The following is a 6,000-nucleotide window of genomic DNA, read 5'->3' as shown; positions in this document are numbered from 1 at the left end:
CACCGCATCAGGCCACCGCATCAGGCCACCGCATCAGGCCACTGCATCAGGCCACCGCATCAGGCCACCACATCAGGCCACAGCATCAGGCCACAGCATCAGGCCACAGCATCAGGCCACCGCATCAGGCCACAGCATCAGGCCACAGCATCAGGCCACAGCATCAGGCCACCGCATCAGGCCACCGCATCAGGCCACAGCATCAGGCCACAGCATCAGGCCACCGCATCAGGCCACAGCATCAGGCCACCGCATCAGGCCACAGCATCAGGCCACCGCATCAGGCCACAGCATCAGGCCACACATCAGGCCACAGCATCAGCCACAGCATCAGGCCACCGCATCAGGCCACAGCATCAGGCCACCGCATCAGGCCACCGCATCAGGCCACAGCATCAGGCCACCGCATCAGGCCACAGCATCAGCCACAGCATCAGGCCACACATCAGGCCACAGCATCAGGCCACAGCAGTCCCTTTCAATGATACCTACAGACACTCGGCTGAATGGACTTGGCTCACTGATGTCCAGGCATGGGGGTGGAGGAGTGGGCAGGACCTCTCACCTGAGAAGTAAGTTTACATCAAAGTGGCCACACAAGCTGCTCTCCTCACCCTTCCCTGCCTCCTGCCTGGGAACTGGAGAGTCTGGCTGAGGGTATGGCTGTGACCTTTCTCACTCTCAGAAAGCTGTGAAAAAGATCCCACTTCTGCCACTTGGGCTGTTTCCTCAGAGAGCATCTATGCTGTTGCCTCTCTGTCTGTGGCATTAATAGCTCTACTAATAGGCTCTTACTCCCCAGGAATCCACCTTAGTGTCCCTCTAGAACCCTCCGAAACCTTCACTGGGATCACAAGGTGGGGTACTGTTCCCGGCTTTTACACAGGCACTGGGGATCTGAACTCAGGTCCTCCTGTTTGTACAGCAATCCCTCCCAGCCCAGCTATGTCCCCAGCTACTTTCTTGTCAAACTGTGCTTTGTGTCTTTGGCCCCTACTCACTCAACCACCAGGCTGATGGGGCCATTCCCAGTTACAGGCCTTAGGCTTAAGATGGCACTGTCTCAGGCGTATGGGCCATCTCCTGCAGCATTAATGCTGCCTCCCAGCACTGGGGATCTCCAGCCACCACCATCTCCTGAGACAGACCCTCCCTCCCTCCGGTTTCCAAGGTTCCTCTGCGAACTTTTATGCCCTGAGGTCCTGTAGTCCTGTGACAGAGCGGGAACGTGGTCCAGGCCGCCATGATATCGCCTCAGTGTGAAGCAGCTTCAGATGACCTCAGACCCAAAGATGGGACCTTGCTGATCTGTGGTATGGCTGCGGGGTAAGGAACGCAGGAATTTAGCAGTCACTGACTGCATCTGGGGTAAACATCAGAGTGAACACTGTTTTCTAAAAGTACTTTGACCTCGAAGAATCCTTGTGGAAAACAGTGATTGCTTTCCATGATTTGTAGAACTGTTTTTCTGAAGGGGCATTACAGCCTTCACATGACTCTGGTCACAAGATGCTTCCGGAATACCTGAGGCTCTTGCATTATTGGGCACTGCAAATCGGTCCACGGTAAGGACTAAAGTGGCAGAGGTGTGATGCTTTCCTTCAGAGAAACACACAGATTAGATTAGGCTCCTTGGCATGAGGAAATACTTTATCCAAAACACAACTTTGTGAGCCAGGCATGGTGGCACAAGTCATTAATCTCAGCACTCGAGAGTCAGAGGCAGGTGGATCTCTGTGAGTCTGACGCCAGCCTGGTCTACAGATCCAGGACAGTCAGGACTGTTACACAGAGGAAACCCTGTCTCGAAAAACAAAAACAAAAGAAAACCACAAACAGCCAGGCAGAAGTGGTACACGCCTTTAGTCCCAGCACTCGGGAGGCAGAGCCAGGAGGATCTGTGTGAGTTCGAGGCCAGCCTGGTCTACAGAGCGAGATCCAGGAAAGGCACCAAGTCTACACAGAGAAACCCTGTCTCAAAAAAAAAAAAAAAAAAAAAAAAGCGAAAATCAATTTTGTGTAACAATCAATAAATATGTCTTTGTACAGCTGTTCAGAGTTCAGTTCATCAGAGGCTGGACCTTTCTGCTGCCACACAGGCCTAAAAATTTCACCTTGGAGTGACCTCTTTCTTCAACCAACCCACACAACACAGAACACCCCGACATTTGATACACAATGACATAGAACTTGAGGAAAGATAGGTCCGGATACTCCCAGACTGGAAGTAAAGTACGCCCCCAAAAAATACAGTAGTAGATGAGACTCCAGGATAGGACAGGAACATGGGGATTTAAATTCCTCATCTCAGGAGTGACAAGGAAAATGGCTCCTGATTCAAAGAATAAGAAAAGAAAAAGGGGGCTGGAGAGATGGCTCAGAGGCTAAGAGCACTGACTCTTCTTCCAGAGGTCCTGAGTTCAATTCCCAGCACCCACATGGTGGCTCACAACCATCTGTAATGAGATCTGGTGCCCTCTTCTGGCATGAAGGCATACATACAAACAGAACACTACATTAAAAAAAAAAATCAATAAATCTTAAAAAAAAAAAAGAGAGAGAAAAAGAAAAGGAATCTTCCTAGTAAAGAAAGGGAAGGGAGAGAAATAAAAAATTCCCAGTGGAAAAAGGGCAAATGTTTAGTTAAAATTTTAAGAAGCCGTGGTGGCAAATAGGATGCTTTTGCCCTATGTAAGACAGATTTTTTTTTTTTTTTTTGAGACAGGGTTTCTCTGTGTGGCTTTGGAGCCTGTCCTGGAACTCACTCTGTAGCCCAGGCTGGCCTCGAACTCACAGAGATCCGCCTGCCTCTGCCTCCCGAGTGCTGGGATTAAAGGCGTGCGCCACCACCGCCCGGCTCAAATTAGTATTCTTATGATTTCAAAAACAGCTCATAAAGTGGTGTTAAAAACGGGATATATTCCTGGAAAAGGTATTAGAAAAATTATCAAGGAAAGTTACAGGCTATTCAGGTTGTCAAAAAAACAAGACAAGACAGGAATCGGCTACTCAGATTTGAAGTAAGGGCCGCTGCCAGGGCCCAGCTGCTCTGCCTTTAAAATGGCTGACTAATAAGCTGGTGTGGATGAGCAGTGGCCCTTCACTAAAGAAAAATGTCAGGTGCTTGAGGGGTTTAGAGATGCTAAACAAACTGAGAAAACTGCAAGTCCTTGAAATTCTCCTATGTTGGGGAGAGGGGGGTCCTGCAGATTTCTGCTGCTGGGTGTTAGCCCCTAGCTTTAATTTGCCTTTTGTCTATGGTACCTTCCATTTGAAATATGTAAATCTTTGTTTTTTAAAGATTTATTTATTATGTATACAGTGTTCTGCCTGCATGTATGCCTGCATGCCAGAAGAGGGCACCAGATCTGACAGAGGAATGATCTCCACAGTATATAAAGAACTCAAGAAACTAGACATCAAAATACCGAACAATCCAATTAAAAAATGGGCTAAAGAGCTAAACAGAGAATTCTCAAAAGAAGAATCTCAGACGACTGAAAGACATTTAAGGAAATGCTCAACATCATTAGTCATCAGAGAAATGCAAATCAAAACGACTCTGAGATACCACCTTACACCTGTCAGAATGGCTACGATCAAAAACACCAATGACAGTCAATGTTGGAGAGGATGTGGAGCAAAGGGAACACTCCTCCACTGTTGGTGGGAATGCAAGCTTGTACAACCACTGTGGAAATCAGTATGGTGGTTTCTCAGAAAATTGGCAATCGATCTACCTCAAGACCCAGCCATACCACTCGGGCATATACCCAAGGAATGCTGATTCATACCACAAAACACAGAACACCTGACAGGTGAGGAGATTCCTCATTTTAGTCTCAGAATAAGTTGGCTTTGCCTTCAAAATAGGCTGGCTCTGAGGAAAGCTGTGGCTGGCAGGAGTGATCCGAGAGCTCAGCAAGCCAGGCTTGAGTCCGTCTCAGGGCTCCCGACGCCACCATAAGCACTCCACTCTGTGTGAATGCATGTGTATGACTGTGTATGCACTTAGCTAGTTAATCTGCAAGTACTGGGCACTGAACCTCAGGCCTCAGAAAGTTTAGATATGCTATACCTCTGAGTGACAGCCTCAGCCCTAATAGTGACTCTTTTTTTCCTTAATGTTTTGTCTTTATTTTTATTTTGTGTGCATGAGTGGTTTGTCTGCATGTGTGTCTGTGTGCTTTGCACATGCCTGGTGCTGATGGAGGCCAGAAGAGGGTGTGGGGTCCCCTGGAACTGTGGTTAAAGATGATAGTGAACCTCCATGTGGGTGCTGGGAATTGAACTCAGGTCCTCTGGAAGAGCAGCCAGTGCTCTTAACTGCTGAGCCATCTCTCCAGTCTCATTTCCACTCTTTTTCCAAAAGTTTACTGTGTGTATGGTATGGTGTGGGGTGTGTGTGTGTGTGTGTGTGTGTGTGTGTGTGTGTGTGTGTGTGTGTATGTATGAGAGAGAGAGAGAGAGAGAGAGAGAGAGAGCACTACGGGGGGAGTGTATGGTATGCATGTGGCCGTCCGAGGCTAGCTCTCTGGAATTGTTTCCCTCTTTCCGCCGAGGGGTTCTTGGGGATCAGAGGAAGGTCAAAAGGCTAGCGTGGTAAGCACTTTTAGCTGCTGAGCCAGCTCGCCGACCCTAATGCTGCTCTTTAATAAGTACACTCCCATCATCGGAAACTTGACCCTGTGACCCATGCTTGCAGATAGCCAGTCCCAAGAAGAGACCCTGTCCAGCTTATTCCTCAGCAAAGTGAGGAGTCCACGTGGGCAGGACAGGAGCCCCACAGGTGTCCTCCCTGACGAGACATTAAGTAACCAAGGCAGTGACACAGAAATACTGCTGGAGAAGCGGCCTCTGGCATCTCAGCGCTCCAGTCAGCTCGCCCATGGCGGCCTCTGTCTCGCTGAATTCAGTCAGCGCCATCCTAGGGGCAGGAGAAATGTCTCCTAAGTTTTACCGAACGAAAGGACAACAAGGTACCACAAAGAGAAGGCAAGATGCTTAGTGGGCAGAGGTGCCTGCTGCCAACCAGTCCTGACGTCCCAGGTTCAATCCCCAGGAGCCTGTGTGGTGGAACCGACTCCCGAAGTCGTCCTTGGACTTCCACATATGCACTATGACACATACACACATAAACAAATATGGTAAGGACTTGGGGGGCTGGAGAAGTGGCTCCGAAGTTAAGAGCACTTGTTCTTGCAAAGGACCGGGGTTCAGTTCCCAGCACCCACATGGTGGCTCACAATCTTCTGTAACTTCAGTTCCAGAGGATCTGATGCCTCTTTCTGACCTCTGGGCACACTGGTGGTGCCCAGACATCCACACAGGCAAAACACACAGACACACAGACACACACACACACACACACACACACACACACACACACACACACACTCACACACACACACACACACATACACACACACTCATGAAAAAATTATTTTTTTAAAAGAAAAGATCCAGCCGGGCGGCGGTGGCGGCTCACGCCTTTAATCCCAGCACTCGGGAGGCAGAGGCAGGAGGATCTCTGTGAGTTTGAGGCTAACCTGGTCTACAAAGTGAGTTCCAGGACAGGCTCCAAAGCTACACAGAGGGACCCTGTCTCAAAAAAATGAATAAATAAATAAAAAGAAAGAAAGAAAAGATCCAGGCGGTGGTGGTGCACACTTTTTATCCCAGCACTCCTGCTGGAGGTAGAGGAGGGTGGATCTCTGTGAGTTCAAGGCCACCCTGGTCTACATAAAAAGTGAGTTCCAGGACAGCTAGGGCTGTTACACAGAGAAACCTTCTCTTGAAACAAAAAAACAAAACAAAACAAAACAAAAAAAAAAAAAAAAAAAAAAAGGAGACGTAAAGAAAGAAGAAAAAGAGAAAAAAGAAAAAGAAAGAAGAAAGCAAGCCATGATAATTAACCAAATTTATGTTGACGGTTGTTTACAAAGGCACGGACAAGCTTCCTTCTGTGTACAGATGTTTCAAAGACTATAAAATTGCAAT

This window comes from Peromyscus maniculatus, chromosome 1 (genome assembly GCF_049852395.1).
Source record: "Peromyscus maniculatus bairdii isolate BWxNUB_F1_BW_parent chromosome 1, HU_Pman_BW_mat_3.1, whole genome shotgun sequence".
In the NCBI taxonomy this organism is placed as follows: domain Eukaryota; kingdom Metazoa; phylum Chordata; class Mammalia; order Rodentia; family Cricetidae; genus Peromyscus; species Peromyscus maniculatus.
Note: the sequence above shows the minus strand (reverse complement) of the source record.